This window comes from Chelonia mydas, chromosome 2, assembly GCF_015237465.2.
Source record: "Chelonia mydas isolate rCheMyd1 chromosome 2, rCheMyd1.pri.v2, whole genome shotgun sequence".
Lineage (NCBI taxonomy): Eukaryota > Metazoa > Chordata > Testudines > Cheloniidae > Chelonia > Chelonia mydas.
The window spans coordinates 58,170,346-58,194,730 of NC_057850.1; the positions used below are offsets into that span (position 1 = coordinate 58,170,346).

General features: G+C 41.5%; 1 protein-coding gene across 5 annotated transcripts in view; it reads right to left on the bottom strand.

Moving 5' to 3' along the window:
- SULF1 (sulfatase 1) overlaps nt 1–21,721 on the bottom strand; it is a 169,001-nt gene extending 147,280 nt beyond the window's left edge. For 3 of the 5 annotated variants that reach the window (XM_037892462.2, XM_037892460.2, XM_043539516.1), the window contains exon 1: nt 21,370–21,721. The gene's annotated coding sequence lies outside the window, so the exon portion shown is untranslated. Of the gene's footprint in view, nt 1–20,136; nt 20,235–21,369 lie in introns of all 5 variants that reach the window. The other 2 variants (XM_043539515.1, XM_043539517.1) reach the window with 2 other exon arrangements.
- Nucleotides 21,722–24,385: the final 2,664 nt, after the last annotated feature.

The following is a 24,385-nucleotide window of genomic DNA, read 5'->3' on the forward strand; positions in this document are numbered from 1 at the left end:
CAGTGCATCAAAAAAGCATTATAAACAGAAAGACACTCTAGCAGCAATTTAAAACATTTGAGAGGCAAAGAAAACTACTGACTCGGAAGTTTGCCTCTCTGATTTAAAAGTAAGCACATTTTGTGCTTGAACTAAAAAGGTTAATTATAAATAATGAGAAGGCTATTTCACTACATTATTAGAATGCCACTATCTTTTTATGTTAATTAATGGAAATGAGTAAATATCCCATATGTAACGTTGTTGTAGTCATGTTAGTCCCAGGACATTAGAGACACAAGGTGAGTGAGGTAATACCTTTTATTGGACCAACTTCTGTTGGTGAGAGAGACAAGCTTTCAGCCTGAAGAAGAGCTCTGTGTAAGCTCAAAAGCTTCCCTCTCTCACCAGCTGAAGTTGGTCCAATAAAAGATATTACCTCACCCTCTTAAATATCCCATAGACACATCGGAGAGCTCTGCCTTCTATTAAGAGTTTACAGTACCATTAAGTCAGAACTGCTAGAAGGAGTTTCATCATATTTACAATAGTTATTTTCCATGGGCTGAAATGTGACCAAATGGCAGCATGAATGTGAATGGAAAAGATACTTCTCCCATGACATTCTTTCTCAGTGCTTTGGAAAATCTTATTGGGTGGTTTCAGACTCAAGATGTGAAAAAATAAAGGAAAATCTACAAGGAGTTATTTCTGAAATTGAAAACATACTTTAAACTGATTTTCCTATGCATTTATTTTGTTTAGATTAATTAAGACCTCTGCTTTATGTTAGCCCAAAAATAGTTAACATTTGTAACATATTTACTGAGGTTTAAACAGTTATGTAATGGCTTTGTATCTATTACAAAGCAAATCTGTTTTAATAATCAACTGAAATTTTGTTTTTAACATACAATAAGTGGTTATGAGTCTAATGAGATACACATTTAGGAGCATTATGATGTTCCCCAGTAAAAAACTGATTTTCCTCTAGCTTTACTAAAATTTACTTTCCAATGTTTATAAATCTGGATTAGCTATGTTTCATAATTTGTCCCAACATTGCCACATTTCGTCAGTGTCTCTCATAACTACGTACAAACTACATAGTGGGGAATCAAATGAAGGTTTGGCTTATAATCAGAAGAGAAGAAATCCCAAACTAAAATAATTCCAAAAAGCTAAAACTAGTACAAATTTTCCCAACTCTGGGCACATAAATATTTAAGGATTGTTGTTGTTGTTCTGGTCGTGAATGTGCACTTCACTTTTTACTACATAATGGTAAAATGACTTCATTCACTAACATTCAACTTTTCCACATCCTGCCCATCTGCAGGCAGCAAAGTCTGGACTACCCTGCGGAGTGGAAAGCAAGAGTTATATTAGCCCACCGACAAGAAGTTACTTAATATTTCAAGATTCTTTCTTTTTTACAACCCATGCTTTTCTGCTTTCTTTATTCTAACCTTTAGTTGATGCACTGCAAAGTCTTCCTCTGGTCTGCAGGCTGTAACACTGTTAACAGCTCCCGTCCCTTGAAATTTTGTTGGTGGTGGTTAGCCCCACCAAGATGCCAGAAAAGACACACACAATATCTCTGGCTAAAATCTTGTTCTTCTGGCACATGATATATGACTTGGTGGAACATGTATGCTCGTCATGTACTTTCACATTGTATCTAAACTACCATTGTCAAAATTCTAGAGCTTGGTCTCCCACACTCAATATAAATTATTTGAAAATAAGCCTATTCTACTTTGTCCCTCATTTTATCCCAGCCCTTTCAGGATAATTTGAGACCCCTGCCACCCAACTGGCAATGATTTCTAGAAACAAATAAAATGGAATAAGTCACAAAAAACCTGACATAGTGAGATAGATCAGCCTCTCTCTCGAAGGTACTTCTATGGCCCCCATCACCACAATATCTGAGCGCCTCACAATCTTACATGTAATTACACTCAATACCCCTGTGAAGTACGGAACTGAGGAACAGGAAGACTAAGTGACTTGCCCATGGTCACAGAGTGAGTTTGTGGCACAGCAGGGAATTAGCACTTGGTCCCTCACTGCTAGTACCCTAATCACTAGGCTAGAAGATGGAGGAATTTAGCTAAACTGATGCAACTTAATTTAAAATTGATCTAGTTAAAGCAGTGCAAATCCCTATCACAGATGCACCTATACTGGCTTAACCCTCACTTAAAATCAGTTCTAGCTTGCCTCAGTAAGTTACTGAATTTAGCTAAACCTATTTAAGTAAGTGTTAAGCCAGTGTAAGTGATTTAGGGGGTCTGCATTGGTTTACAGTGATTTTAAGTCTTTTCAACATACATAAGGTCAGCCTCAGAAATAGTGACAGCTGAAGAAAAAGGATACAGCAGCTATAGTTACAGTAAAAGTGAACTGCACAGCAAGCAGCTAAGCAAACTGTGTTGGCCACTATTATTCATGTATTAGATGCCAGCGAGAAGACATGAAAAGATGGGAAATGAGTGAATAAGAAGCTATGCAGTAAATTAAGAACAGATAAATACAGTGTTGGGAACCACTGAATAAGGACATACTTCCTGGCCAGTCAATTCAGTGAAAAGGTCAAAAACAACGTGAGAGTGATTGCTTTTTTCCAGGATTAAAGATTATATCATGCAGTTAGTATGAGTGTTTGAAATTTTGAAATAAATATCACAAACAAACCAATCCTAGAAGATCTGTGCAATTCTCCTTCTCTCCACAACCTGTCACTTTTTATTACTGAGGGAAATGAAGCTCAGATGTGGAATCTGGTTTTCAATGACGACTGGTTTTTACCCAATATTCTAAATGGGGTGAATAATGCACAAGGAGGTCAAATCAATTGCACAAGCTCACAGAGAAATCAGCAGTTTATCTCAGATTAAAACCCAGGATGCTCCTGGCTCTCATTCTCTTTAACCTCTTGGGTCTCAAGCAATCATTCTCTCTCCCGAACACAGTGATTCCCATATTTGCCTTGAAATAAAGAGAAAGGAGAACTTAAAAACTGTGTTTTATAAGACAACACCAGCTGCTGGTAGAATTAGTATGTTCCTAAGAAAAGCTTGGCAGAGAATAAATTGACAAACAGTTGATGCCATTCATAAAGTTTTTAATTTCAGCCAACCAGGAGCTTTTTGGGGAAAAGCAGAATAGATATGAGCTGACTCAACCAGGTGAAAATCAGCAGACTGACTCACTGGAAAAATCAAATTACCTAGACTAATCATTAAATTAGTGGGTAAAAATTCTTAAAAGGAGCTATATACCAAATTAATAAATCCAAGCTATACTGGTTAACCCTTTAGTCAGAGGTAGAGGGAAGGTAATTAAAAGGCAGCTAAAAATAACCTTCTTCAATATAAATGCTAGTAACATATATTCATGTATACATTCATTACATAATTTAAAATTAAGAATACCAGAACAATAAAGGCATAGAAGAAGCAACTTTTCCGAGGATTAAAATACCATGACACAGAGTTTGCCGAAGGAACAGGCACCATGCAATAGGGGGAAAGAGAAACACTGCCGATATCAATGATGGGTGATAATCAATGTGCAGAAACGAATGCTATAACATGAAGAGCCGTGTGAAGCTCTGCGATAATGTATAGCATCAGAGGTTTACTTTGAATTTCAGTTCTAAATGACCCTGAAAATGTCTAACCATGGTTGAGGTTAATTTGAAATTCACCCCAGGCAATTCAAGGGTCACAAAACTCAGCTAAAGGAGTCTCAAAAACTTTTGGTGGACTTGACTCAAATTTTAGGTTTGTAACAAAACCCCAAGCCCAGATAAATCTCACTTGGCATTGGCTTCCATGGTTACAAACATTTTGGATAGTTTTGTATTCAGGCTGAAAGCAAAGAAGCAGTTTGAAAAAGAAGGACAACAAAGGTGGTTGCTAGCAGGTGAGTGCTGCTGGAGACTTACAGGGCAGTTAGAGGAAGTCAGTCATGACTCATGAACTAATTTTACAGAAATATTTGGCCTGGAGCTTCACATTTAGGAGAATTAACTATTTAGCGGTAGATTAGGAAAGATTATGCAAGATTAGAAAGAAAGTGACAAATGTCTAGATATACAGCAGGATCGTTTTCATATTTTGTTTTATAAGTATCCAGCATAAATCTAGGAAGGATGTCAAGCATAACTTTATTTGAAGCACAATAGCTTTAACTGAAAATTGGGAGCATCTAGTGCTACCTCTTTATAATAGAGGAAGCAACTTTCTTCTTAAAAAATAATCTGTGTTAATGTAATGTTTCTACAAAGAGCCTGATTGACAGGCCAGGAAACTGAAGTCTTCTCTTACAGAACGTGTACAGCACAGGCAGCAGCAGAGTGCTTCTCCCCACTATTTTACAAGTGTCTCAATCTTCATCCACAGGGGTAAAAGGCTAACCTCAGCCTCTCTAATGAGATTTTTAACAAAGGGTGCCAGTTAGTGTTAATTGTGTTACTGTGATTTGTGATGAGAGAAAGAGGAGGTGCCTTAATAAAAATAAGAACTAACCCAAAATGAAATAAAAGGAGGACTTGTGGCACCTTAGAGACGAACAAATTTATTTGAGCATAAGCTTTTGTGAGCTACAGCTCACTTCATCGGATGCATTCAGTGGAAATGCAATTTCCACTGAATGCATCCGATGAAGTGAGCTGTAGCTCACGAAAGCTTATGCTCATCCACTGAATGCATCCGATGAAGCGAACTGTAGCTCACGAAAGCTTATGCTCAAATAAATTTGTTAGTCTCTAAGGTGCCACAAGTACTCCTTTTCTTTTTGCGAATACAGACTAACATGGCTGCTACTCTGAAACCAAAATGAAATGTGAGGTTAAGAAATGGTTGGTTATTTCCTGCTGCTGCACACTCACCTTGTCCCATTGCTTCTGGGCTTATCTCATAGTGACATTCCAAAACATACAGTTGTGTGTGGCATTGCAAATGAAGGTTCCTCAGAGTGCAAAAATTAAGGGTATACTACCCTAATGGCAGAGCGGGCAAGAGGGAGAGTTATATGTGGGCCTGTTTCCCTGAAGAGTGTTGCAGTTGAGGACAGAGCAAGGAGTCTCCCCCTCAAAGAGTGTTGTAATTAGGGCTGCAAATCTTTCTCTCTACAGATTTCTCCAATGTGGAGCTCTTCCAGGTGCTCCTTGAAGGCAGCTGCTGTAGCCAAGGAAAGATGGAAACATCCACTGTTACGATATCAGTGTGCTCCACTCTATATGTGAACAATTAGTAGATACGGCGCCAGTAGATGATGCTCAAAAATATGTAGCATAGTTCGTGGGTTTTGTAGGATCAATACAATTAGTTGTTCACTGCAAATATGCAGATCTTCACATCAGCTCTTAATACCCACAACAAAGGATCAGAGGAAAGTAGAGGCTGGGAAGTAGGCAGTAGATTCAGGTAAACACACGTTTTGTTTCTGAGATTTACTCATCAATGGTTACTATGGCTCTATAGTAGGATGAAATGGCCCAGAGGAGAAAGGCTCTGTATCCCATTACCAGTCCCTCAAACCATTCTGTCCCCTAGAGAGAGCCAATGTAACTGTTTTGATTTAAGGAAAGATGACTGCCATATCTGGAAAAATGAAAATGGATGATGGAAAATATTCTATTTTAAACTGGGGAAGCTGAAGTTGCAATATTTCCCACTTAACCTCAATCAACAAAAAAGGACAACAGAGGCCAAAGTGGTTAAGCAGAGAATAGAACTGTACAGAACACCCCTGAAACCAGCCAAATTCACATTTTTGCTTACTTTCATTAGAAATCTTTTGTAGCATTTTGTGCTTTCATTTGAAGCTTTTTTCCAACACCAGAAAACAGTGACAAAGTCCTAGATTAGGAGAGCCACAGGGTAAAAATCTTAGAGGAGGACAGGTTTCAGAGTAACAGCTGTGTTAGTCTGTATCCGCAAAAAAACCAGGAGTACTTGTGGCACCTTAGAGACTAACAAATTTATTAGAGCATTAGCTTTCGTGGGCTACAGCCCAGTTCATCAGATGCATCAGATGAACAGAACATATAGTTAGGAGATATATATACATACATACAGAGAAGGTGGAATTTGCCACACAAACTGTCAGAGGCTAATTGATTAAGAGGAGAAAAAAAACTTGTGTAGTGATAATCAAGATGGCCCATTTAGACAGTTGACATACTGCATACAGCAGGAGAGAGGGAGAGAGATGGGGAACTGGTGCCTCCTGGGCTTTTCTAATTTTACCAATCCCTGGTGTGCAAGCGGCATCCCAACATGTCCTTCCATCCCATCTTTCCAAGTGCATGATAGGCTGCACAGTCCCCTGAAATTACATGGTTTCCTCCGCAAAAGATTTTAGTTTTATATGAAACTCCAAAAAGGGAAGCAAGTTTTCTTCCACCTCTCATAAAAAGGCAACCAAAAGTAAAAGTAGGCTTTAAAAACCTGTCCCTCCACACTAACCACTAACTTGGCGAAACTTAGCATTTTCACTTTTGCAGTGCCACCTCTCCACACCCACGAGAGACACCCGAATGTAGAGATGGGCCAATCAAATAATCCATTTTGCTAAATGGCACGATTATTAGTGCCATTTGTCAGGAGATAGCAGCAGAGCCTGAGCTAATTCACTTGTGGCTGGTCTAGGTGAGAGGTACAGGAGAAGCACTGATCACCAGTGACCTGAGACACTGATAGATGGAGATAATTTATTTTCTTCCCAAGCTTGCAGTGGAAGGGATAGAGGCAAACACACCCCTTTGTTGGAAGGGGAAGAGTAAAGCCTACGCTTCAGGTGACTCCAGTGCACCCACCCAAGTTCCTCCATTCCTCTAAGGGAAAACGGTAAACAACCACTTCCCACACACCTGTATCAGAGGGAAGACCCCCACAACACCAGATTCCCAGGTGAATGTGCAACAGGTGAAGACTTCAGCATGCTCTGGAACTTTCTGCCTTCCCAGCCTAGATGCCTCTTTCCCTGGTATTCCTAGAGCTGTCTTTTGGGAGACATTTTTCTGCACACACCTACTCTGGCTGCGGCTGTTCTCTTCTCCTGCATCCTGCTGCAATAAGTCTGAAAACAGTCTTCCTCCCAGCCCTTTAACTGTAGGACTGAGAGATGCCCCAGAATTAATCTGACCATTAGATGCAAGATGAGTGAGTGGGCTAGCCACTTATTTCCCGAAGATACTGAAAATCAGGGAAGTGGAAAGGGTACTCTCTCCTGGAAAGTCAGGAAAGAAACTGGATCTTTCATGAGATGGGATCATATGGTAAGGGGGCTGGAGGGAGGTGGGATCAGACTGATATTTAAGCCAGATGATATTCAGAACCAGATGTCTAAATATCATCTAAACAGCAGGACCAACAAGCTAAGCATGTAACCAATATGCTTCACTCCATCCAAATAACCATCAATACTAGGGCAAAGCCCAGTTTGTATTTAAAAAAAATTCTTCCTGGAAGAGTCTTGTGTTTCTTAGGTTGTTCTGCCAGCTACAATTCATATTCCTACTTTGCCAGTTCTAGCAGTTCCTTATCTATCCATCCAGGTTTGTTTATGGTGCCCAGCACCATGGTGTAGAGCACAAGTTGCAGAGAAAGCTGTGATGTTATACTGTTGTATATAAATGCTTTCCTCTTTCCATCAGCATAGGGATTGGCTCACCTTTGGCAGTAGCAATATTCCAGCTGTCAGGGGTTTGGTTCAGAATTGTGTGTTGTAATACACTAAAGTTTCCAGTATCTACTGCAGCAGCCTCAACAGCTGTGTGCGATCTGCACTAAGTATTTAGTTAACAGTTTTGTTTAAGCTATGTTTATTGAGTCTACTCTAAAACAGAACAGGTGAAAAATCAAAAGTGTGCTAGTTTCATTTAAGAGTATAATTGCAGATCTCGCTCTCCCCATGCAGAAGGGTGGGGGGAGGGGTCAAGTGCCTCCACAACAGCACTCCCCCTATCCCTACATCAACTCCATGAGTCCATTGATGCATGCACAGGGAGTGATGGGGCACAGGTAGGAAGAATGCACATAGTCCCCTCCATCCCTTTACCCCATGCCCTGTGGCAGTCAGGGAAAACAGTTAATCCTACATGCTTAAGTGCAGGGGAGAGAGACACTATCAGAGAACAGAGCCACAGGGGGCTCAGCACCTCTATATGGATGACCCTGTGCCCCCAAGGATTCCAGGGGATTCAGAGGGTTTGAAGGCCACAACCTCTCTTTCTCTCGTGAGGCAGATGGAGGAATCCCTGGTGCACCAAATGAAAGGATGCAGGAGAAGGTTTCCAAAAAGGAAACTCACACAGTTCCCGAGCAGCAATGCAGCTTTAAATATAGCGCAAAATTATAATCTGCTCCACTAGATTCTGTTTACACTGCAAGATAGAACTCTCTAAAATGTATTGAGGGACAACCACATTGTAAGTAGGTCCCCTGTCATGTTGCTGTGGTGCAGACAAGCTCTACATTCAAAATGCAGGTAGAGATTTGTTTATATGAAGAGAAGGAATTGAAGGACACAATGGGAATGCAAGATGGTAAACTGGAGGAAAACTTAAAAGGCACACTTACTTGTTTTTGTGGCTTTTGGGGAGTTTTTTTGGTTGTTTTTTTTATGTCTCCTGCACATGCTCCTGAATGAAGCTACTTGTTATTTGTTTGTGGAGTCTGGTGTCCACAGAACACATATTCTGACTTTTCTCTTCCACCTCCCTCTACTTTCCCCTCTCCCACTGCAGGCACACTCCCAAGGAGCCTCTCTGTACCAGTGAGACAGGGATCAAGACTCTTCAGTATCACTATGAACTGGAATCTGAATTCACACAGCAACAGAGTGGAGGAAGCCTTAGCCTATGAGTCTGCATGCCAGCTATAGGCTCAAAGCTACAGTGAGATAAGAATGTTGACTTTCTACTGATACTAAGATAAAAGAAACTAGCATAATGCCTGGCAGATAAACAGAATTTGAGTTTACTTCAGAACATTTTTATTGCTCTAACCATGGTAATCCACTCCCTCTAATCCCTCATTCTGGTGACCAAGCAGATATTGATACAATCTCAGTTAATACACTGACTCCAAATGTAAACAAGATCATAGGAATCCAGGGTATATTTTCTTATCTATTATGTTAGATATAGATTAAAGAATTAATATATTAGAGCTAATCTATTCTCTTTAATAGAAATAATGGAGAATGACAACAATTAAGGAAAGTCTCTGATAAAATGGACTTCAATGATTGATTTAATATTTAATATTTTTTTTAAAAAAACCCATCAACACTCTAGGATTACTTTGAAATCTAACATCTTTGCGTTATGCAGTCCTTGGGAAAACCGAAAGTGAAGAGGCATTCTGTACTTATTATTTATTGTATGTTCAATTTATTATGGCACTGCTGTTCTCTAATTTTGGACTGGCATGCCTCCCACGCAGCCAAATTAGTGGGAGGCAATCCTCAAAAGGTTTAAAACAGCTAAATCATGAAACATATGATATTGAACCTTTCAGCATCTTTTTTCTCCATCTTCCATTCTCCCTCTCCTTCCCCCAAGTCAGATATTCCCCTCCCCCCATGATTTCTTCCTTCTCCTAACCCCAGCAACTCCCTATATGTGACTTGCAAGATCTTTGATCCCTTTATATTTCTCCTCCATTCCCATGCCCCCCCAACCCAGTAAGCACCAGTGCTTAATTTGTAATGAAAAAGGGGCTGGGGCTCAAGCTATTTTTTTTACATTCACAACTGATGCAGCAAGCCCAAAGGTGCTGGGGCTATGAACTGCCAAGTCTTGAGGTGCCGGGACTCAGCCTTGTCAAGCCCTGGCACAAATTAAGCACAGGTAAGCACTGTATCTTTGGGGATGTTCTATCAGGTGGCAGCAGTGGGTATTGCAGACATACTTTGTTGTAATACAGTCAAATAATTTAGAATAAATGAAGTAGGCCCTAGATACTCCAATTATATTGGCCATCACAAACCCCTGTAGAGTCCCTTTGACTTGGATGAAGCTCCTAACAAGTGCACCGGTCTGAACTAGTAGATCCAGTTGCAGGCTCAGGACTTTAATTTTGTAAACAACTAAGTCTTTTCATTGATAATTTGAAAGTAGGAAAAGTGACTGAATTCATCTCCAATAATTCTCTAAAACGGTTTAACCAGCTCTTCTCCTCATCTTTGAAATCCAGAGTCTCAGTAAATGCTATAAAAAGTTGAACGCTCATCCTGTGGAAGGTGAAGAGGACAGATTCAAGCAACGGGGAAGAGCTATTTCAAAGCCGTTTAGAGCAAGTTAATGCTCACCCCCATTTACTCATCATCCCTTGCTTGCAGGTTAACTTTAAAACCCAAAGGCCTCATTCATCTTCCTGTTACACTCAATCTTATGCTCAGCTGAAAGACATTATATTCTAATAATTAAAGGTGCTTTTTCAAAGCAGCAATTCAATGTATAGTTCTGCTTCACTTTTCTTTCTTTGTAATAGTTTCTCTTCAGAGTTCATTTAAAAGTATAGAAGCGGTAAACAGACACTTCAATATTCTGAGTCACAATGGAGCAATTCTCTCCGTGAAACCAGATATTTTTTCTGTGAAACTACACACATTTATCCCCTTAGTCATCATGTTTGTCCATGCTTGAGACTCCATCCTCATTACAAGGCTCTGTTGTTACACACAGCTCTACAGTGTGCTGGCTGTCTGTTGCAATAAAACATTAAAAAGCCTATAGTTTTATTAAGAAATGTTTCAGAAATGCCACAGGATTTGATCACAATGAGAAAGGGCAAAAGTCATTTTTTAAAATATATTTGTAAATTGCGGATACAGTATTGCCAATCCCAAGCATTCACAAATGATGAGACTGGCTTAAAAGTGATAAGGCTTTTATTGCTTTTAAAATATATTTTGGGTTCTATTTACTTGCCTTCCAGTTTGTGAAACTTTAGGTTGCAGTACCTTCATTTTTTCGAGTTTTTCTCAGCAACCATGAGGGCTAGGTTTTTTTAAAATATGCTCAGATTCTCATGTAACCTCTTGATCCCAATAGTTGGGGCTTTAAGAACAACACTAAATATCACAAGACCTGTACTAAAAGTGCAAATACTGCAATTGGTAATACTACAGACATTTACATTCATAGGCTCATTAACACTTTTTTCTCTTTTTCAATGAAAGTAGCTGAAAGAAGTGCATGTCCTGTAATAATGATCAGCTTCAAACATTGAAATTACAATATTGGAACATACCATTAGCCCATTTTTGTGGAGGTTCTTGAGGAAAGTAACCTTCCTAATCCCCCACATGCCCATTCTCCAGAACCAAGTACTCACCATTCATGTACCAAAGTGCTCCCATTCTTCTCCATGGGCAAGGCACTCCAGCTGAACTTCATCTTCCCATGATGCACTGCAGCCACACAACTGCCACATTTCACTGTGGTGCATCATGGGAAATGTAATCCCACCAGGGAGTCCTTCCTATAGAGAACTGGAGTGTGAGGCACCAGAATGACAACTCCCATGAATCACCAGAATTGAAGTTTTTCAGTTTTCAGGTGTTCAGCTTTTCAATTAAAAAATTAAAATTTCCATGGAAAATTGGATATTTCTAATAATTCCTCTGATATTTGGGTCCAAAAAGCAACTAGTCAACTAAATCCACAGTACAGCCCTGATTCTCATAGGGCTGACACAGCTCTATCTTGGAGCATGCAAACCTAGTTTTCAGGAAAATTATTGTGTCTCAATTTTTTAGTGTCACAACATGATAATGTAAAACAGGGAGATAGCAGCAAGATGTGTTTGGGGGTTCCACCAATATTATCTTTGCTAGGAGGCCTAAAATATTTACAAAAATAGACTTTGTAATGTAAATTGTAGTTATAGATAAATTTGTGCAATGCTCAGGGTTGGAAATATGGTAAGGCACATTTTTAGGAAAGTCATGGAAGTCTTAGTAAAAAGATCAACTGTTACAAAAATGCTTTACTGTAACCAAATGATTAGTGATGGTCAAGTCTGAAAAGGTTCAGAGCTTCAGCACTGTGACCCTAGCTACCCCTATACTCACACCTTACTGCAATAATGTTTATAAAAATATGCCTTGTAAGGTATCATATGAAAGCTAACAACATGCTGATTATTTATATTATAAAATGCACGTGTTAAGATTATATATGAAGTTATGAATTCCCTCTGTATGATGTTACTAAAACATGTTTAAGACCAGATAGCCAAACCTAGGTGAAAGGTGATAAACAGGTCCGTCCAAGCTATCTCAAGACACATATTAACAGTAAACAAAGCCGTTGAGCTAAACTGGTGGGGGTTATTGTGATCCTGAACTGAGAGATAGAGAATTAACCAGGCTTCTGAACCCCAGAAAGACCCAGGAGTCTGAATCCCTAGGAGGCCTTCCTGATTTGTAAGACAAAGCCATCTCTTTGGGGATATAAGTGTAAGTAGGCTTTGAATGAGTTCTCCCCTGACATCGAGTGATGAGCTGGTGGAAAAAACTTCAGGAACAGATTGTGTTTGCATAGCCACACATACTCTGCCTCGATGAACATGTAAGGAGACTGCTGCCCCCTTACTAACATTCAGTGGGGGTGTTTTGGTTGGCTAGCAGCCAGTACTAAAAGGGGAAGGGTCTATGGGAAATCAGGACCCTGAGACTGACAGTCCCCAGGAACAATGGGGAGAGGCCAATGCTTCAGGTCAGCCTGAATGACAGAGCGGGCAGGCTAATCAGGGAGTCAGGAGGCCAAGGAGGTCCCTTCCTCTGTGGGAGCTGGAATTGCCTGGGTCAGACAGAGTGGAGCCAAGCTAAGCAGAAAGCAGGGGGTCCAAGCTGAGCTGGGGAGCAGAGCTGTGCCAGATCCAAAGGGACCAGAAAAGCAGCCCAGAGGGAGCAGACCCCGTGCTGGAGCAGAGCTGCAGCCCCAAAGCCAGAGGCACAGCCCAGAGAGAGCAGACTTGCCCTGGGAGAAGAGCTGCAGCAACCAGAGACAGAGAGGCCAGAAAAGCAGCCCAGGAAGCAGGTCAGTGCTGGGAGCAGAGTCACAGAAGCAGCCTGCACAGAGACCTGTCCTGGGAGCAGAGCTGCAGCAACCAGAGCCAGAGCGGCCAAAAAAGCAGCCCAGGGAGCTGGAGGCAGAGCAGCAGCAGCAGCAGTGCTGAGACAGAGTCGTGAGCTGGGGCTGGAGCTGTCCGGAGCTGGGTGCGGTGAGCAGCTGGGGAGAGCGAGGGGGACCCTGGGCAGCGGGCCCAGCACAGGAAAACAAGAGGCTCTGCAGGCCGGGCTTGAATCATAACCCCAACAGGGCGGGGGTGACACTGGAAAGAAGGGTCCTACCACTTAGAGCCTGAGAGCGTGTGGCCACCACCAGAGCAAGTGTCCAACCCACAGCATCCCTACAGCTACAGCCATAGGGCTTGAGAAGAAGGCCTGGGACTTACAAGGAACAGACTGTGAACTGCCCTGACATTCCAGAGACACTGTTTGTGATGTTCCCTGCCACAGAGCAGGGTGATGTGTTTCCTTTAACCTTTCCCATTTTTCCTTATTCTTTTAAAATTAATTGTTAATTAAATAACTTGCATTGCTTTAAATTGTACGTAATAATCAGTGGGTCAGAGAAGTGCCCAGTGCAGAAAGAGTACCCCGGAGTGGGAACACCCTAGCCCCTGTCCTAGGTGACCACAGCAGGGTTGGGGGTCAAGCCCCCCAGAAATCCTGGGCCCAACCTTGTCGGGGTTACGAGGACTCTGCCAGGCAAGAGAGTGGAAGGGAAGTCCTCAAGGGCAGGGAGGCCTCTGGGTAAAGGAAGTGGAATCAAGGACTCAGATCCTTTTGCTAGCCCACTTCACCGGGGTAGGCAAAAGCCAGGAAAGTTCCCCACAATAGCGGGACTATTCCCCCGCTTATACGCAGAATGACGGAGCTACTGTGCTAAAATGATCACTTTTGGTTGGTGTTGGGTTACAAATCATTGAATGCAGGGGTAATGAAATCTAGTTGTCATTATTGTATGAGTAAAGGGCAGCAAAACTTACTTAGCCTGTCCTGATTGAGAGGGTCACTCTCAACTGAACCTCACTCACTTAGCAGGGGGTAGGATGCCAAATCCCAGTGATGATGAGGGGTGTGTGGACTCTGCTTAAAGAGTTCTTGACAACATTTGACCTTCCCCTCTCCAGTACTTATAACAGAACTGATTAGACTCAATTGAGAGTCATTATTTCTATTCAGGGATTACCAGATCTGCATCACTAATGATTAGGTCTACGCGCTATGCCTTAGATGCGGTGTAGGAACAATGGTGAGATGAAAGACAATGCAGAGGCTGTGGCAGTGAAGTTCCCTGCTACTCAGTGAAGTCACTAGGGATCTGAATTAAGCAGTAGAACCTCAGAACATGGGATTGAAGAAATGTCAGTGAGCAACCTGCAACAGCAATGTAAAGCAGCCGCAGCATGTGACCAGTGGCAGCGGAGGCGGCAGCAAACAGTCAGTTGAAAAGGTGCACAGCAACCACAGAGACATTGTTTGATGTCCCTGCTCCCTTCTTGGGTGGCAGGTGAACCCCTGTGAACACACTTAAGAACTCCGGGGCTTTGCTAATCAAGGATAGCCAACTGCGAGTGAGATGCAGTGAAGGGTGTTAAAGGGACAGTCATTCTTTGGACTTTCCCCCACATGGTGGGAAACTGAGGCAAAAGACTTGCCCAATGCACTGTGGAGTTGCGTTTGTTTATGGTCTCATGCCTTTGAATATGGTAGTGGTGTTTTCCCAAATTAACACTTGGCTCCCTTTCCCTTTTAATAAAAGTTCTTTATTGTTATACACAGACTCAGTGCTTGGGAGTGGGGAAGTGTTGTGTTTTAGAAGTGCCCAGGAGTGGTATTAGGTTTTCCCAGATTACTGGGTGGGAGGTTGAGCTGGTTCTGTATGTATAGAGGACCCCTAGATATTGAAGCTGGCCCTTGTTGCTGTCAACGCCATTTGGCAAAAGGGTTACGTAAGAAATAGAGAGAGACTCCAATCTTTATCCTTCACCTTAGGAGACAAGGTAACCAAACAATTTGATCTCTGTGACGGGTCCTGACCAGGCCAGCCAGTAAAGGCTAGAAAGGAGACTGGGGGTGAGAGAAACCATCTTGAACAAAAACTGTGTTTTGCTAGATTAAGTTTTAGACTTTTATATGTCTGTTTTCACTTTTGTTTTCTCATAGCCATCTCTACCTTTCTCTCTTTTACTTTTTATCCCTTAAACCATGCTCTTTTGCTAATCATCTTATTTTGATTTCATTACAAATCATCAGTACTGTGTAATTTCAGTAAAGTGTATGCTTCTGGAAAGCTGACAGGTTGGAATGTTTCATTGTCTCTGCAAAGGCAGCAAACCTAACACTTTCTTTATGAGGGTCCAGTGAGAGGGCCTGGTCCCTGCAGCAGCATAATTTGGGAGTGAATTTGGGATTGGCAGGATACTAAGGTCAGCCTGCAAGAAATAACCAGGTTGTGCAAAAGCCAGGGTGTGGCTTGTGGGCTGCTGGCAGGCTGTTGGGATCAGAATTCTGGACCAAAGCTGAACAGCTATAAGACACCCAGTAGAGCGCTTTGTATCCGCAGATATCCGCAGACCATTTTTGCGGATGCGGATACAAATTTTGTATCCACACAGGGCTCTGCGGCACACGCTCACCCGAACGGAGCGGCTGTCACCCAGCCTGCAGGCTTCAGCTCAGCTCTCTGTGAGTCACGCAGCAGCATGCTGGGCATTCGGAGAGTTGTAGTCCCCAACTTGCTCTGAGGGAGGAGGTAAACTACAACTCCCAGAAGGGAGTGAGCCAAGCGCCATTTTGAAGGTGAGGCTGTTCTTTAAACGAGCAGGTGGCAGTGGCTGCATGCATTAGAGCTGCCACAACTGAATACAGGTGTTAAGGTTACCAATTTTCTTACTGCAGAAAACCATACACCCTTGTCCCTCCCACGCCCCTGCCCCTAGGCTCACCCCTGCCCCACCTCTTCTCTGAGGCCCTGCCTGCCACTTACTCCATCCCCCCTCCTTCCATTGCTTGTTCTCCCCCACCCTCTCTCACTCACTCATTTTCACTGGGCCAGGGCAGGCTGCGGGAGGGGGTGAGGGCTCTGGCTGGGGGTGTGGGCTCTGGGGTGGGGCTGGGGATGAGGGGTTTGGAGTGTGGGAGGGGGCTCTGGGCTGGGGCAGAGGGTTGGGGTGCAGGAGGGGTGAGGGCTCCGGTGTGGGGCCAGGGATGAGGGTTTGGGGTGCAGGAGGGGGCTCCAGGCTGGGGGTGTGGGCTCTGGGGATGAGGGATTTGGGGTGCAGGAGGGCGCTCTGAGGGGACAAGGGGTTCAAGGGGTGGGAGGGGGATCAGAATTGGGGTAGGGGGCTGGTGTGCAGAAGGGGGTGAGAGATGCAGGCTTCAGGCAGCACTTATCTCAGGCAGCTCCCAGAAGCAGTGGCATGCCCCCCCCCACTGGCTCCTACGCAGAGGTGCAGCCAGGCGGCTCTGCACGCTATCCTATCCACAGGTGTCACCCCCGCAGCACCCATTGGATGTGGTTCCCGGCCAATGGGAGCTGTGGAGCCAGTGCTTGGGGCAGGGGCAGTGCACGTAGGAGCCGGAGTGGGCACATGCTGTTGTTTCCGGAAGCCACGTGGAACCAAGGCAGGCAGAGAACTTATCTTAGCCCCACTGTGCCACCGACCGGGGTCACTTTTTCACTGGCTGTTCTGGTCGAAAGCCAGATGCCTGGCAACCCCCCGAATTGTAGCGGGAAAGGAGGTACAGCAGGGGAAAGCAGGTAGCAGGGCAGGAGGTCTCTAGGGAGAAGTGAGGCTGCACAATGGCTTGTGGAGTTTAGAGCCCTGCAAATCTGCAGACAATTTTTGCAGATCAGATGTGAATACACCTTTTTGTATCCACACAGGGCTCTAGTTACAAGGCAGATAGATAGTGACGGAACCCCTTACTTGCCTGGGTGAGCCTCAAAACACCACGTGTCAATAAGCACACAGAAGAATAAAGGGAACACCGAGGGTTTGTGGAAGTTTCCCCATCACTGGCAAATTTTAAATCAAGATTGGATGTTTTGGGGATTTTCTATGGCCTATGTTATGAAGGAAGTCAGACTGGCTGATTGCTAGGTCGCTTCTGACTCCAGAATCTATGAAAGACCTATCCAAACTCCCTAAGGGCATGTCTACACTTACCTCCGGAGCAATGGATCCAGCAGGGGTCGATTTATCATGTCTAATGAAGATTTATCATGTCTAGTGAAGACGTGATAAATTGACCGCCAAGCGCTCTCCTGTCGACTCCGGTACTCCACCGGAACGAGAAGTGTAGGAGGACTCGATGGGGGAGCGGCAGCAGTCGACCTACCACAGTGAAGACACGGTGGTAGGTAGCTCTAAGTACATCGACTTCAGCTACGCTATTTTCATAGCTGAAGTTGCGTAACTTAGACCGACTTAAGTTGCCCCACGCCCCGTGTAGAGCAGGCCTAAGCCTTGCCCACAAAGCTGTTTGAATGACCACTCTGATTTTGGGGAACTCCAGATATTGAGAGTAACTCCAGATATTTGTGTAAATAGGATCACTTGTCAAGGCCTTTTAGTTGTGAAGATAGATATTCTTAGTGTTAATGAATCTTCAAGGATTACAATGGTAAGTTGAGCACTTTCTCATAATACAAGAACCTGGGGAGACTCAAAAGAAAACTAATGAGGCATTTTTGAACATGAACACACTTCCACGAGATATTGAGGCAAACACCTTAGCAGAAAAGTCCACTACCTTTGTTCTTTTTGCTTCACCATAGAATTGTCACTGAATTCCCATTCCCTGTTTAATTTTGCAGCTCTCAGGGCAGTCAGAGTGAACTCCTCAACTGTTATCACATCAATTTACCTCCCCTCTCAAATAAATCCCTAAATGTCATGGTTTTATATATTTTTAAAAAGCCAGGAAAATCATGAAATCCGTGACTCCCATGACATCCATGACAAGGGTGAAACCTTGTATGGATAAAGATAAACCCTGTCCTTACATAACATTTAAAACTCGTCATATTCCTTGGACAGTACTATAAAATTGAATGCACTCTGTAATGTACAGAATACTAGATAATAATTCTCTGTAATAAAATGATCTAGTCAGAATAGAATTTGCAAATCATTCAAAAATCATTCTTTCCATAGCTGCCTAACTTCCTAAGAGTGTGGGTTTATAATGTCTTCCACATTTGGAAATAATGTCCCAGCATCACAGCATTTTAAATAGTTTGATTTTATCAGTCCCTGCCTGGAGTGAGAACTGTGATTATAACTCTCACACCAATACTTGCCATATATATCCCTTTCCTACTAACACTGTCCTATTTAGCCTGTTTTTGGTTTTTTTGAAGTATTTACACACCACTTGGAAAAATACCAACTTTTTAAAAAAATGTGAGTTTACACCAAGAATATTTAAGCTTCTCTCTCTAAAACTGAGTCACGCCAGTGAAAGCTCAAGGAAGGCATGCCAATATGAAACTTCAACTTCTGCTGCTTATGACTTGAACAAGCTCACCCACCTCGATTATAAAGTGCTAAAAAGAGGAAGCCCCTGACAATTAACAAGATGACACATAATTAAGACAACCCACAGCAAAACACATTCTGGCTGGAAAACAAAGTTCTTGGGCTCTGACTTTTGCTTGCAGCAGTGGGTTAAAAAAAAAAAAAAAGATACTTAGGGAAAACAACTACAAAGTCAGTTTGTATCTGACCCTGTCTTCACTGGGGAGGAACATTAAAAAAAAATCCTATTTCATTTAGGGTAAATCTCCCCATATCACAAGAACAATTGGTAATACAGACATGCCTGGGATGTTCAACATTCTACCAAGCAAACTAGCAGCAACAAAAAATGCAGTTTTCATGCAGCAATTTTTAGATCTTTTTTGTACCTCTGGAATTTCTGACCTTGTGTGTCTATCGGCAGATCTGTTGGGGGCACAGCAGTTGTATTGGTCCAGCTCTTTTTTCAGATTATTTTTATCTCACTATGAGGGACATCTTTGTGAGCTCTGAACACTTTTACAGCTGTTAGGATGCTAATGAGAACTTCATGTGTACCCAGCACAAGTGCTCTCAAGAAGAAAACAAATGTCAAACTGAGGTATGTGGAAGACGCCATAAATATGTCTTTGAATGTTTACCATCTGGAACAGTAGATTACATTTTGACAAGAAGCTGGACTACCCTGTGGGCATTGTCTTTTAAACAGCCCACTCATTAGAAGGGAAGGGAAAACATGATTTAATGTCCCCACTTTCTTCATAAGCTTTTCTGATGGTGTTGGTGTTTACTATTTTTCCATAGTAAAATAATAAAAAAGATGGAAGTATATTTATCCAAACATTTTCTTAAAAGATTAGATCTGATGACCCATCTGACAGAAATCCATGGAGAAGGCAGCCTTATAATTAGACTGTGACTGCAGAATGTGCAGTGCAATTCACATTCCTGAAACTGCTGCACCTTGTCTTTGTTAGCAAGCTAAGCCATATCTTCATAGACAGAAACTGTTTTAAGGAACTTCACATCAAACAAAAACAGACAGAATAAAGTGAAGAAATCAAATTTAAAGTTAAAGTAGTGTATTTCTTGCATAGGAGGTCTTAACACAAGCCTAGTTTGGTATTTTTTTTTTTTAAACTGCAAAAGTTTCCACTGATTAGAAAGATAAACTGGGCTGAGTGAAAAGTCAATATGCTCCAATTTCTTCACTCAACCCCAGTCAGGTTATGCTGTCTTATTAGGATTTAGTTAATACTCTCTTTAAAATTGCTGTGAGGATACAGTTTTATTAAAGAATGTGTTTGAAAATACAAGCTGAGAACAATCTGTAAAGCGTCCAAACAGTCCGTTCGACTTTTTTTTTTTTTTTTTTTTGGTTTGAGGCAAAAATATATGTGCAACTTGAAACATGGTTTTGTGGGCACTGTTACACAGTTGAGTGCCAAAATCACAAAGTACCAGCCATAAATCCCCTTGCTCAGTCTACTAAACGGATTTTATTTCAGAACAGATTATATACAGAATATCTCACCTGTATATGGTGAGGACAGTGTTAGATTTCTTTCACAAGTGGGAGAAACCAATTATTCATGAGCACCACAGGTGTGAGAGAGTTACTGCATGGAAGATCTGTCATAGTGGCAAAAGGAACACATCATTTAGTTACTCCATAAGGGAAGACTTTTAAAAGAATTTATTTTAAAATAAGCCACTTCAGCCTTCAGTACCTGTCAAAAGAAAGACTAGAGGAATAAACTGGGAAGATTAATTCTAAAATATCCAGAATTCAATTTGTGATCACTTTTTTTTGTTTTTTTATTTAATTTGGTGGCTTTTTTTCTCCCCACATATCAGTGAAATTAATAGTCTTTAAATGAAAGTGATAGTAAGTACTTACAGTGACTAATTTCTAATTAAATTTCTGCCTTTCCTCATGCCTAATGGTAAAAATCTCTTTACATTTAATTAACACTTCAGATAGCCTGTTTAGAATCTATAAATATAGCCAGCCTTTAATGATCCGTTATAGTGATACAGTACTACTTAGTTTTCAGTTACTTGTAAAACTTTCACAAACAGATCTGCAAATGAATTACATCCATCTGCTCTGCTGCAGCTGCAAGCGCAGTATTACATTGTATTCTTTCACTTCCTCCGTTTTCTGCTTCTTTCCGAACTTTAAATCCATGTGTAAGCCAAGCTAACTATACTCCAATCATCAGGAGCCCAGCCAGGTCTCTATAAAGGAGTCTTCAAACTTTACAGACATATCAAATGTACTTTCAAAACATTTTGGTTCGTTTCACAATGAGGCAGACAGTCCACGCTGCATAAAAGCAGTTAAGCATCTTGTCAGAATCTCAGAAAAACCATGCTAGGATTTTTCCCCCCAGTAGTTTTCACTAATTCATTAATGTAAACATAGAAATGAAACTACTATGATAGCACTGGCGATCTCTCACTTACTGAAGGTTTTTAGCACATGTGTGAGAGCGAGGGGGAGACATTAAGTAGTAGATACACTGCTCCAAAAGAGATTTTCTAATCTACACCTTCAAAAGCGTGACCTTAACTGCATTAAGAGTGTTAGTTCTATGAAGACAGCCAAGCATCAAGCTATGGTCGCAGTTATCTGTCAGCCATACAATAGCTGCATTGATAAGGCAGCAGCAACTGGCTTTGACAAGTGTGCTGTGCTAGCATTCCGTTCAAAACCATGAAGGGGAAGGGGGTGGGGAGAGGCATTAAATGTCTTTTACTTTACCTGAACAAACTGCTTTTCTTTTAGCTGCTGAAAATGAATCCTCCCTCTTCTCCCAAAAGCTAAGTAGCTCTTCTTTTGCTTGCAACTCACACTTGCAGAAGACCACACAGCTCCAGCAGGGCAGCCTCCCTTCCCTAATCCCCACTCGAATGTGATGACACACACTAACCCCAACCATCTGTTGAAACACGTCCTCAAGCACTCAGCACAGCGGTGTGTCAAGACGGGCTGCCCAATCCAATCGCTGGGGCTGGGTGTCTCTTAAGGAGCTGGAGGCAGAGACAAGGACAGAAACTGTAGCTCTGAGAACTCTTAGCAAAGTAACCTGAGATTTTGGGAGAGAAAAGGGCGGCTATAAAGTAGAAGTGGGAGGTGCTGGTAGGAAGGTAGAGGGAGTGGATTGTTCTGGTGGCCAGTTGTGTTATTTCTCACAACTCCTTGTATTCCCAAGGGACCACTGGGACCCTCACAGTAGGATGCACAGAAGCAGGACAGCAACAGTTTTTTATTGCAGGTCTATTGAGGGCAATCTCCTCTGAGAGACACTTTCCTAAAAAGAGATAAAAGATGCAGCTTGAGATCCTGATAAAGTGTTAATGTGGGAGTCGTTTGCACGGAAATGAGACATTTGCATCTTGAAATCCAAACTCCCACCTTCCCATGATTACACTGTGGCTGCCTCCAGCATTCCTGGGGAAAAGAAGGGAGAGGCAGCTAAAAAGCACAACGTTTTTATACAGCATAGAGGTCTGCACTGTTTACCACAAGTCTATGCTTCTCAATATTTAATGCTGATATGTGGATTTCTTAAACAGCACATTTTCAAGGGCTAAAAGTTGGTTACTCCTATTATTTTCAAAATTGTCTTCTTGAACATGCAAGGTTTTTGTAACGATTAAAACTAACAGCAGTGTCTCTTCATTCTGTGATTAAAAGCACATTCCAAATAACTCATGGACTACTTTCCTTTAAAGTTTTATTTTCCAGATTCTGATCAAACCAGGACAGTGTCCGTCCCCCCCACCCCCACTCTATTCCGGCTGACTCTCCCACCCTTCTCTCACACTCACTCTTTTAAATGGAGATGTCCTCAGAAATTTTAATACTACAGAGCTAATTTCCCTTACATGTAAGCATTCTATAACCAGTACATGCAAGTTCTCAGGCATCGGGATTTGGGATAGCTGGGTTCTATTCCTGGCTCTGCCTATGTGACCTTGTGCCAATTTCTGTGCCTCAGTTTCCTATCTATAAAATAGGGATAGTGATACTTCTCTACTTAAGGGATGCCTTAAGGATAAATTCATTAATTTATGTGAGAAACTCAGATACTACTGATAAGTGCCCCATAAAAGCCTATACAACAAATAGATGCTTCCTTCCTTGTTCACTGAAATACGATGGTGAGAGAGAAACAAAACAAAAAACCACCCAAGGATTTTTTACTTTGTTACCAAGTGCCTGACTTGCCGTTTGCATTAAATCTACATTTTACATTATGACAGATGTTGCATTTCTTTGAACTGGGAAAGGAGAAGTATTGTTCTGGAATTAAAAGTTATTCCAAAAAGTGCTAAAATCCAATGTGTAGAAAGGTTTGCAACTGTAAACAGTTTTAAAGCACTCTGCACAGCCATCTAAAAGAGAATATCTTTAAAGCCCAGAAAGGTTGATTTGCTTGTTCTTTAATACGTTGGGCATATTGTTGGAAGCTATTTTAGAATCAGTAGTGGGGGGGAAAATGAAATATTTTATAAAACATGAGTTATAGTTTGTGCTCAGTTAGTAGTTGCCATAGTTCACCTGTAGAAAGAAAAGAAAAGAAGCACTAGAGAGTACTGATTGCATTTGTTCAAGTTCTTCCCAGAAGTGATTATATGGTGTCTGTTTCAGCCTATTAAATTGAAACTGCCTTCACAGATGTTGGGTATTCACTAAAACACTACTCCTTAATCTGCTAAATCCAGAAAAACAAGCAACAGAACAATATTTTCAACAATGCTAAGTGGCAAGGCAGGGATGAAACTACTGTCCCCTTGGGTATCATAAGATTTTAAACAGTGACAATTATTGCTTCAAGGCAGGTTTTTGGTTTTTTTTAATCCTACCAGACTGAGGTCTGGAAAGAGTCTGAACAACTTTGTAGATTCAGAAAACCCTGGAGGCATTATTAAACTAGTTTGTGTTCTCTTTTAACTATTTTGAGTACAAAAGTAAGAACCTAAGAAACTGCAAAAGTGTTGAATAATAATTTTACAGTATTGTATTAGTAATGCAAAATGTATTAAAAATACAGAACAGTCAGATGTGGAACATCAAAGACACAAAAAACAATTTATTATATATCATATATATAGATTCTGAATCTTTGCATAAATCATTGATCATCTGAGGACTCGCTCTGTTCTATGTCTGCCATATGAGAAGCAACTAAATGTTAATATTTGAAGCTAGCTTTAGTTAAAATTGTTATATTTCGTTCTAGCAATATGAAAGGCAATTATGTACAATACAAACATTTTGATATAATGCTTATGTACCTATGTAGACACACCCATTATGTGTGTGTACATATACATATGGTAGGTATCTTACACACATACTTGGACCTAATTCTGTTATCATTTCTTTATATCAGTCTAAATCAGGTGTACATCCACTGATGTCAGTGATATTACAACAGGGTAAAAGTGGTATGAGATCATAAAGAGGGCTCACAATTGTGTATTTTACACACATGAACACACAACAGTCTTCAAAGAGCTTTTTCTCTTAAAAAAACTTGAATTACAAACTTTCACCTCCAAAAACAAAGTTAGTTACAACCTTTAAGCATTATGCATGATCATGTTTTCAAATAAAAAACTGCTGCTGATCTTGTATGATTTTGTAGGATAACGTAACTGCTTCTCCTGTGACTCTTCTAGTTTGCAGTAGAAGTGACTGTTTATATCAACTAGACTTTTCCATTTTTTCCCCTGTACCCCAACTACCATCTGCAAAGAGTTTAGGTTTT